Source organism: Macaca mulatta, chromosome 10 (genome assembly GCF_049350105.2).
Source record: "Macaca mulatta isolate MMU2019108-1 chromosome 10, T2T-MMU8v2.0, whole genome shotgun sequence".
Taxonomy (NCBI): domain Eukaryota; kingdom Metazoa; phylum Chordata; class Mammalia; order Primates; family Cercopithecidae; genus Macaca; species Macaca mulatta.
The window spans coordinates 104,752,886-104,763,967 of NC_133415.1; the positions used below are offsets into that span (position 1 = coordinate 104,752,886).

The following is an 11,082-nucleotide window of genomic DNA, read 5'->3' on the forward strand; positions in this document are numbered from 1 at the left end:
ACGCCCAGCTAATTTTTGTATTTTTAGTAGAGACATGGTTTCACCATGTTGGCCAGGCTGGTCTCAAACTCCTGACCTTATGATCTGTAACCTTGGTCTTGTCCCAAAGTGCTGAGATTGCAGGCATGAGCCATTGTGCCCAGCCTAATTTTTTGTATTTTTAGTAGAGACAGGATTTCATCATGTTGGCCAGGCTGGTCTCAAATTCCTGACCTCAGGTGATCTGCCTGCCTCAGCCTCCCAAAGTGCTGGGATTACAGATGTGAGACACCGTGCCCGGCCTCTCAATCCAATTCTTTGGATTCTCAGCAAACAGTTTGATTGTTTTCAAAATCTATCAGAGATGAATACATGGTATTTGACTCATTCAAAAATATATATTGACTCTTGGCTTCAGTAGCACATATGTCAAAAATTGGAATGATACAGAGATTAGCATGGCCCCCGAGCAAGGAAGACTGGGAAATTCACAAAGCGTTTCATATGTGTATATATATTGAGCACATACCATGCATTACACATTCCTATAAGCAAAACGGAGGCAGGAGTGAGCAAGGCAGATATTGACTTTTTTTCAAGATGGAGTCTTGCTCTGTCACCCAAGCTGGAGTGCAGTGGTATGATCTGGGCTCACTGCAACCTCTGCCTCCCAAGTTCAAGTGATTCTTCTGTCTCAGCCTCCCAAGTAGCTGGGATTACAGGCATGCACCACCACACCCAGCTATTTCTTATATTCTTAGTAGAGACGGGGTTTCAGCATGTTGGCCTGGTTGGTCTTGAACTCTTGACCTTGTGGTCCACCTGCCTCGGCCTCCCAAAGTGCTGGGATTACAGGTGTGAGCCACCGCACCCGGCCCCAGATATTGACATTTTGATGGGAAAGAAGGACAATAAACAGAAATAGATACATAATCTGTCAGGAAATGCTAGAGCTCCAAAGAAAAAGAAAGTAAGGTAAGGGGGAGCATAGGGACTTAAAAATATGTCTGCAAATTCCTTGACACTCCTTGCAGAGGATGAAGCCTAGTTTCCTTCTCCTTGAGCATGGGCTGGTCTGCGTGCCCACAGCTAGTGAAGAGAATACAGCCAAGTGATGCGATGTTGCTTCTGAGGGTCCGTTTTGCCCAGCTCTCTTTCTGTCTCTTGGGATGCTTGCCCTTGGAATCCAGCCACCATGTTGAGAGGAAGCCCAAGCCACAAGGAAGCCACATTAGAGGTTCTCAGTGACAGCCTCAGCTGCACTTGAGTGACAAAGAGCATGTGATCTGTCCTCAGCCTCTCACCCTTTTTTTTTTTTTGAGGCCGAGTTTTGTTTGTTTGTTTGTTTTGCCCAGACTGGAGTGCAGTGGCACAATCTCAGCTCACTGCAACCTCCACCCCCTGGGCTCAAGCGATTCTCCTGCCTCAGCCTCCTGAGTAGCTGGAATTACAGGTGCACACCATCATGCCCCGCTAATTTTTGTATTTTTAGTAGAGACACAGGTTTTTCCATGTTGGCCAGGCTGGTCTCGAACTCGTAACCTCAGGTGATCTGTCTGCCCCGGCCTTCCAAGGTGGTGGGATTACTGGCGTGAGCCACCACGCCCGGCCCAGCCTCTGACTCTTAACAGCTGCAGTCCCAATAATTGCGGACAGAGAAAGCTGTCTCCACTATGCCGTTTCTGAATTCCTGGCTCACAGAAGCCTGGTGAAATGATAAATCATGATTATTGTTTTAAGCCATTCATCTTGGGGATAATCTGTTACACAGTAAGGAATAGTTAATAAAGGGGAGAGGGTGGGGCATGGTGACTCACGCCTGTAATCCCAATACTTTGGGAGGCCAAGGCGGGTGGATCTCTTGAGGTCAGGAGTTTGCGACCAGCCTGGCCAACATGGTGAAACCCCATCTCTACTAAAAATACAAAAATTAGCTGGGCATGGTGGCGGGTGCCTGTAGTCTCAGTTACTTGGGAGGCTGAGGCAGGAGGATCATTTGAGCCCGAGAGGCGGTGGCTGTGGTGAGCTGAGATGGCACCACTGTACTCCAATGTGGGTGACAGAGTGAAACTCTGTCTCAAAATAAATAAATAAAAAATAAAGGGGAGGGAGAGTGAGGTGGAAGGTGATAGGAGAGTGAGTGCTAATTAAACAGGGTGGTCAGGGCAGACCTTTCTGATGAGGGGACGTCTGAGCAGAGAGCTGGATCGAGTCGGGGAGCAAGTGAGGTGGATACAGGGGAGAAGCTTTCAAGCGGAGAGAAGGGCCAGGGTAAAGGCCCTGGTGGAGGAATGCGCTTGTGATTCAGTATGGGGGCCGGTATGGCTGGAGCAATACGGAGGAGAAATACAGTGGCAGGAAGTAAGAGAAAAGAAGAGGCGAGGAGAAATTGCAGGCTATGTAGACCTTTGCAGAGAATTGAGCAGAGAATGCTGCAATATGATCTCGGCTGAAATTTAAGGCTACTTCGGCTGCTGTACGGAAAAACAATGGTTAGTGAAAGCGTGGGCGGAGGGAGACGCCAGCTGGGAGGCTACGATGGTTGTCCAGGTGAGACATGGACGGTGGCCAGCACTAGTGCGGAGGAGGAAGTGAGATGTGGTCAGAATGTGGATATATTCAAGGTAATGGTGACTCACTTTTTGATGGAAACAGGGTATCAGAGAAGCAGAGGCTGGCAGAGCGGATGAGCTCTAGGCGGGACTCAACGTGTGGACCATAGACCGGCAGCACCAGCAGCACCTGCGTCACGTGGGCGAAATGAGGACTCTCGGGCTCTGCCTCTACCTACTGAATTGTAGCAAGACTCCCAGGTGTTCCCCATGCACATCAAACTTTGAGAAATGTTATTCTAGGTTGCTGTCAAGGCTGGCTGCAGATTTGAAACACCTGGCAAGCTTTTACGACAGCTACCCATGCTAGGTCTGGAGGTGGAGGGGCTGTGTTTGTTGGTATTCATATTTTTTAGCTCCTCAGATGACCCTCATCTAATCCTTGGATCCCCATCTAGGCTTTCCACAAACTCTGTTGGTTCTGACATTAAAATATATCCCAGTGTTACAGCTCTTTCAGAATTTGTCTAGCAGGCTTTCCAGTTTTTGCCAGAAAGCCCCTCTCACGCTTAAAATAATAAAAATTAAAATAAAATATATCTTAAGTCTCATGCCTGCGATCCCAGCACTTTGGGAGGCTGAGGCGGGCGGATCACTTGAGGTCAGGAGTTTGAGACCAGCCTGACCAGCGCGGTGAAACCCTGTCTCTACTAAAAATACAAAAATTAGCAGGGTGTGGTGGCGGGAACCTATAGTCCCAGCTACTCAGGAGGCTGAGGCAGGAGAATTGCTTGAACCTGGGAGGCAGAGGTTGCAATGAGCTGAGATCGCACCATTGCACTCCAGCCTGGGCAACAGGGTGAGACTCTGTCTCAAAAAAAAAAAAAAAGATGAAGTCTTGCTATGTTGCCCAGGCTGGTTTCGAATTCCTAGCCTCAAGTGATTCTCCTGCCTCAGCCTCCTGAGTAGATGAGACTACAGTTGTGAGCCACAGAGCCTGGCTCCCACCCTCATTTATGTTATTTTTTGATTCAGTTTTCCTTTTGGTGTACAGTGTTTTTTTTTGTTGTTTTTTTTGTCTTTGAGACAGGGTCTCACTCTGTCACCCAGACTGGAGTGCAATGGTGCCATCTCAGCTCATTGTAACCTCGGCTTACTGCAACCTTCACCTCCTGGGTTCAGGTGATTCTCCTGCCTCAGCCTCCTGAGTAGCTGGGATTACAGGTGTCTGCCACCATGCCCAGCTAATTTTGGTATTTTTTGGTAGAGACAGGGTTTCACCATGTTGGCCAAGCTGGTCTCAAACTCCTGGCCTCAAGTGATCCGCCCACCTCAGCCTCCCAGAGTGCTGGGATTACAGGTATGAGCCACCACACCCAGCCGACATGTTTTAACTCATCTATCGATTTGTGTTACTATCAGGAGGCAGAACCAGTTCCAGCACTCTGAAGAGCTGCCGGGACACCCTTTTTATAACCACACCATCCTTCTATGCCTAAGTGAAGATCTGGTGCTGGGTTTACAAGGGGAGGATGAGTGAAGTCAGCTGTGACGATTGAAGACTTGTGGGCCAAGAGACCCAGCAGGTCAAGAAAGAGACATTTTTCCAACCTCAATCTAGGACTCAATGAGGATAGCAAATACATTTCATCTGATGTGCCCACGCCACCCAACTGCCTGGCAGGCTGAGTTGTGAAGTCCTCTAAGGCATATCAGGGCTCAACTGAAGAGTACAATGGTTGATTAGTGATGCCTCTTGTGGACACAGGCCAATGAGAGGGGGTGCACGTGCTGGAGTGTGTTGTTAGTGTCAGGGCTGATTGTCTATGGAGAGGGCGGGGAATGCCCGAGGGGAATGGGAGAGAGAATATCCAAGCCGAAATCAGACACCCGTATATATTGTTTTTGTTTTGAGATGGAGTTTCACTCTTGTTGCCCAGGCTGGAGTGCAGTGGCACAATCTCAGGCTCACTGCAACCTCCGCCTCCTGGGTTCAAGTGATTCTCCTGCCTCAGCCTCCTGAGTAGCTGGGATTAACAGGCACCCGCCACCACTAATTTTTGTATTTTTAGTAGAGACAGGGTTTCACCATGTTGGCCAGGCTGGTCTTCAACTCCTGACCTCAGGTGATCTGCCCATCTCAGCCTCCCAAAGTGCCGGAATTACAGGTGTGAGCCACCACCCCTGGCCTAATATCTAATTGGATATTAGATCTGAGATGCTCCATCTTTGAAATGTTTATACCATCTGTCTTTAGTTGTGCTCAGTAACAAGAATCATGACTTCCTAATAAATGCATAAAATCTCAGGGAGAGAGAGAATTATGTCTGTGTGAGTATTTACAGTAGTGCTTAAAAATCCCGGATTGATTACAAGCTATCCCAGATGACTTCAAACACAACAATACTGGAAGGAAGCAAGTTTATCATCAAAGAGAAAACTAGGAAGCAACTGTGGGAAATACAGTTTGTCCAGATAAGAGAAGTCTACAAAGAGGCAGCAGGAGGGATTTGAACTGTTTTGTATTCTTACTGTAGTGGTGGTTACACAACTCTCAAAGTATGTTACAATTCATAGAATGTACATGCATATATAAAGTCAATAATTTAAAAATCTAAAATCTATTTAGCCATGAAATACGATGCTATAGAACTTGGTTTGCTGCTGGGCATGGTGGCTCATGCCTATAATCCCAGCACTTTGGGAGGCCGAGGTGGGTGGATCACGAGGTCAGGAGTTCAAGACCTGCCTGGCCAACATAATGAAACCCCGTTTCTACTAAAACTACAAAAATTAGCCAGGTGTAGTGGCGCATGCCACCTACATTCCAGCTACTTGAGAAGCTGAGGCAGGAGAATCTCTTGAACCTGGGAGGCGGAGATTGTGGTGAGCCGAGATCGTGCCACTGCACTCCAGTCTGGGCAACAGAGCCAAAAAAAAAAGAAGTTAGTTTGCCAAAATGTGGCACACACAGAGCTGGTTGTACACAAGATGATATAAGATGAAACACAGATGAACATTTGAATTGTATAGTTATGTATTTGCACTAATTCATATTAGAAGAATATCTAGTTTATCAAGCCCATAATTTAAAAAAGACAATTATATAAGATTAGGCTAAGTAGAAATTTGAGTTGCTTTAAAGGAAAATATAAAGTAAATAATTGTACAGGTTTTATGCATATAGACAGGATTTTTGACTGGCGTATGGGAATAAAGTTATTTGTCTGAAAGCCCTACCTTGACTAGATGTGGTGGCTCATGCTTGTAATCCCAGAATTTGATGCGGGGGAGGGCCAAGATAAGAGGATTGCTTGACCCCAGGAATTTGAGGCCAGCCCTGGCAACACAGTGAGACCCTGTCTCTACAAAAAAAATAGAAAAATTAGCCAGGCATGGTGGTGCGTGCCTGTGGTCCCTGATACTCCAGAGGTTGTGGTAGGATGGCTTCAGCCCAGGAATTTGGGGCTGCAGTGAGCTATGACTGTGCTACTGCACTCCAGCTTGGGTGACAGAGTAAGACCTGATCTCAAAAAAAAAAAAAAAAAAAAAGTCCCACTGTTACAAACTCTATAAAAGCAAGTGCAGAAAAACAGGGATATTAAAAGATTATGTAATAATTTTAAAAACCAGTTACCAATGCATAACACTGTGAATGTATTTAATGCCACTAAACAGTACACTTTAAAATGGTTAAAGTACTAAAATTTATGTTATACATATTTGAACACGATAAAAACCCAATTTCCAAACATATATTAAAAATAGGCCCGGCGCGGTGGCTCACGCCTGTAATCCCAGCACTTTGGGAGGCCGAGGCAGGCAGATCACGAGGTCAGGAAATCGAGACCATCCTGACTAACAAGCTGAAACCCCATGTTTACTAAAAATACAAAACAATTAGCCGGACGTGGTGGCCGGCGCCTGTAGTCCCTGCTACACAAGAGGCTGAGGCAGGAGAATGGCGTGAACCCGGGAGGCGGAGCTTGCAGTGAGCCGAGATCGCGCCACTGCACTCCAGCCTGGGAGACACGGAGAGACTCCGTCTCAAAAATAAATAAATAAATAAATAAAAATAAAATTTAAAATGATGCCATGCTGTGGTCGGGTGCAGTGGCTCACGCCTGACGCCTGTAATCCCAGCACTTTGGGAGGCCAAGGCAGGCGGATCGCCTGAGGTCAGGAGTTTGAGACCAGCCTGACCAACATGGAGAAATCTTGTCTCTACTAAAAATACAAAAATTAGCCGGGCGTGGTGGTGCATGCCTGTAATCCCAGCTACACAGGAGGCTGAGGCAGGAGAATTTCTTGAACCCGGGAGGCAGAGGTTGCAGTTATTGCACTCCAGACTGGGCAACAAGAGTGAAACTCAGACGCAAAAAAAAAAAAAAAAAAGCCATTTTTGTAAAAGACATGCACATGTCTTTCTTCTGCATAGGAAATTGGAAGGATGGATAGCTACTTTTATACATAGAAAATTGGAAAGAAAGAATACTGGTGGCCGGGCGTGGTGACTCACACCTGTAATTTCAGCACTTTGGGAGGCTGAGGCGCACGTATCACGAGGTCAGGATATCCAGACCATCCTGGCTAACATGGTGAAACCCTGTCTCTACTAAAAAAATACAAACTAATTAGCTAGGCATGGTGGCAGGTGCCTGTAGTTCCAGCTACTTGGGAGGCTGAGGCAGTAGAATTCATGAACCCTGGAGGTGGAGCTTGTAGTGAGCTGAGATCGCACCACTGCACTCCAGCCTGGGCGAGAGAGCAAGACTCCCTCTCAAAAAAGAAAGAAAGAAAGAAAGAAAGATGGCCGGGCGCGGTGGCTCAAGCCTGTAATCCCAGCACTTTGGGAGGCCGAGACGGGAGGATCACGAGGTCAGGAGATCGAGACCATCCTGGCGAACACCGTGAAACCCCGTCTCTACTAAAAAATCCAAAAATTAGCCGGGCGAGGTGGCAGGCGCCTGTAGTCCCAGCTGCTCGGGAGGCTGAGGCAGGAGAATGGTGTGAACCCGGGAGGTGGAGCTTGCAGTGAGCCGAGATCGCGCCACTGTACTCCAGCCTGGGCGACAGAGCGAGACTCCGTCTCAAAAAAAAAAAAAAAGAAAGAAAGAAAGAAAGAAAGATAATACTAGTTATTTCTGAATGATAAGATTATGAGTGAGGTTTTTGTTTTTGTTTTTGTTTTTGTTTTTTTAAGACAGAATTTCATTCTTGTTGCCCAGGCTCCAGTGCAATGGGATGATCTGGGCTCACTACAACCTCTGCCTCCCGGGTTCAAGCGATTCTCTTGCCTCAGCCTCCCTATTAGCTGGAATTACAGGCGCCTGCCACCACGCCCAGGTAATTTTTTGTATTTTTAGTAGTGATGGGGTTTCACTATGTTGGCCAGGCTGGTCTCAAACTCCTGACCTCAGGCCATCCACCTACCTCAGCCTCCCAAAGTGCTGGCATTACAGGCGTGAGCCATCATTGAGCGATTTTTATTGTTTTTTTTTTTTTTTTTTTTTTTTGAGACGGAGTCTCACGCTGTTTCCCAGGCTGGAGTGCAGTGGCGCGATCTCGGCTCACTGCAAGCTCCGCCTCCCGGGTTCCCGCCATTCTCCTGCCTCAGCCTCCTGAGTAGCTGGGACTACAGGCGCCCGCCACCGCGCCCGGCTAATTTTTTGTATTTTTAGTAGAGACGGGGTTTCACTGTGGTCTCGATCTCCTGACCTTGTGATCCGCCCGCCTCGGCCTCCCAAAGTGCTGGGATTACAGGCTTGAGCCACCGCGCCCGGCCGATTTTTATTGTTTATTTACATTGTCCAACATCTTCTAGAATACATACATATTAATTTACAATAAGGTTTTATTTAAGAGGCTTTTTTTTTTGTTTTGGAGACAGTTTCACTCTGTTGCCCAGGTTGGAGTGCAGCAGTGCAATCTCGGATCACTGCAACCTCTGCCTCCCGGGTTCAAGTGATTCTTGTGCCTCAACCTCCCGAGTAGCTGGGATTACAGGCATGCACCACCACGCCCGGTTAATTTTTGTATTTTTAGTAGAGACAGGGTTTCACCATGTTGGCCAGGCTGGTCTTGAACCCCGGCTTCAAGCAAGCCGCCTGACTTGGCTTCCCAAAGTGCTGGAATTACAGGCATGAGCCACAGCGCCCGGCCAACGTTTCTGAGATTTTTTTATTGAATGGCCAAAAAAAGGCGGGAAGAAGGGAGGGGTATCCTGGGGAGGTCAACAGAAATAAAACCAAAATAAGATTTGAAAAAAGAAAACCACTAAAAATGCAATGTAGCATCTTAGCCTAGAACAGGAACAAGACATTAGTGGGAAAAATTAATAAAATCCAAATAAAGTATAGAGGTCGTTAACGGTATTTTATTAGTGTTAATTTCTCAGTTACCATGGTATGTAAGATGTCAAAATCTGGGGAAATTGAGTAGAGAGTATGTGTGAACTCTTAATACAATGTCTTTGTAACTTTCTGGTAAAATTAAAATTACTCCAAAATAAGAAATTTATTTTAAAAATTTAAGTTTAGAGGTTGGAATCATCTTTTTGTTCTTCAGTTTTTATTACTGTCATCAACAATAGCCATTAATGACTAATGGCTAACTTTGGAATTTCCACAAATAGCAGGAGAAAACCATTTGGAGTAGGCAACTGTGAAAACTTATGTTTAGATAGTCCCAAAACAAAAGAGAGACATTTGCAAATTCAGAGGTGATTTCTTTTTCTTTTTTTCTTGGCATTCTATAAAAGTTCAGTGACGACTTTAAGAAATTCTCCTTTGGATATCCTTAGCTTCCAGGGCTGGATCCAGCACCCTCTAGCCTTCTATGACTCAATCCATGCATACAGATTAGGGGCCAGATATTCTACTTGCATTTCCAGAAATATGAGGGGGGAGTACTTCCCAAGGAGAGGATGTAGTCTCTTTGAAATTTGACCCTTTAAAAGTTGGGCTGCTGGACATTAATAAGGAAGAATTGAAAGTGCAGATCAATAAGACTTGCTGAAAATAAAACACACATTAGCATAGAGTATTCTCCCTATAACCAAGATTAATGCCTTTTTAAACCAAACCAGAGCACAAAGGTATATCTTTGAGGCTAATTGCCACTAGCAGATTGCAGAGAGAAAGAAAGACAGGCTGGGGGGCAGGGGCTGGTGGACAAAACCCAATTGCAGAACTCCTGAGAGCAGGAGTGAAATGAAATAACCCCTTGAGTTATGCAGAGAATTTAACCAGCACTGGGCTCGGTTTTATTAGGCATGCATTTGAAATTTAAATACGTTCTGGGGACAATGGCTTTTTACAGCATAGCCAGGAGCTTGCCAAATAGGAGCAGAGCAAGTTTATTAACAAGAGGACATGATCAAACATAAAATAGCAGGCTAAGGACTCCTTTTCTTGTACAGCCACGTTGAAAAGACTTCTGTGGAATTCCAATCCTTCTCTCGACACACCCCTTGTCTAGGACTGTATTTACTCAAACAGCCACCCTCATTTCCTTTTAAAATTTATTTGTCATTAGCCATTACTCACTGAAAAGCCACTTTTTGAGGCTTTAATATCCCTTTTAATAAGGCACTATTTTTTGAAAACTACCATACCAACATTTTTGTTGGTGCAATGTTTTTTGGTATTTGAAAAACTATGAAATCAGAAGAACTTGTGCCTTGAGATAGTCCCAGATGCATACATATCCTAAATCAAATGGGCACTTGTTTAGAATGCTTTCTAAGGATGTTCCTCACCCATCTAAAACCCTTCCGACATATCGCATCGTGGTTAAGCAGGTAGAATCTAGAACATGATTGTCTGGGTCTAAACCCAAGCCTCCCCGACCTTGGCCTTGGGCAAGTTCCTTAACCTTTCTGTACCTGATGTCCTCATTTCTAAAATGGGGCTAATAGTAGAACCCACCTCACAGGGTTGTTTTAAGGATATACATGTGTATATACATGTTGCAAATGTATATATTGCACATGTAATTGTATATCTGTGTGTGTATTTATATATAGATATGTGTGTGTATTTATATATAGATGTGTGTGTGTGTGTGTGTGTGTGTGTGTATTGTACTTCCAGGAGAATTCTCAATAAATGGGAACTGTGGTTGTTTTAGCTTATCATTGTATTATGGCTGTGAGGCAGAGCTTGTGTTCCTGTGTATTTTCCCCAGGGGTGGTTTGGCCATGGAAATGAACGGGGTGGCAGGTGATGCTGGGGAGACCAAGGAAAGCAGGAAGAGTGAGGTTGGGAGCAAGAGAAAAGAAGGACGGGAGATTCAGTCTCAGCTCCTTGCCCTTCTCCTGCCATCTCACTAGCCTCTTACCCCAGGCTTAGTCTCTCAGCTCTTGCCTTTGTTTTCTCCTGAGTTGATCCATTTTCTTAAAGTCTGATTGTCTTTCCTACCAATGTATTAGAAAACAAATCATAAGGCTGGGCGCAGTGGCTCACGCCTGTAATCCCAGCACTTTGGGAGGCCGAGGCGGGTGGATCACGAGGTCAGGAGATTGAGATCATCCTGGCCAACATGGCGAAAC

The 11,082-nt window shown here is 45.7% G+C and overlaps 1 non-coding gene and 1 pseudogene across 1 annotated transcript; both read left to right on the forward strand.

Annotated features, from left to right (window-relative positions):
* Positions 1 to 388: 388 nt before the first annotated feature.
* LOC114670651 (U6 spliceosomal RNA) lies at positions 389 to 489 on the forward strand (annotated as a pseudogene).
* Positions 490 to 3,031: 2,542 nt separating this feature from the next.
* Positions 3,032 to 3,093, forward strand: LOC114670661 (U7 small nuclear RNA). The gene has a single exon (XR_003720358.1). It is a non-coding gene; the product is annotated as a U7 small nuclear RNA (small nuclear RNA).
* The last annotated feature ends 7,989 nt before the right edge of the window (positions 3,094 to 11,082 follow it).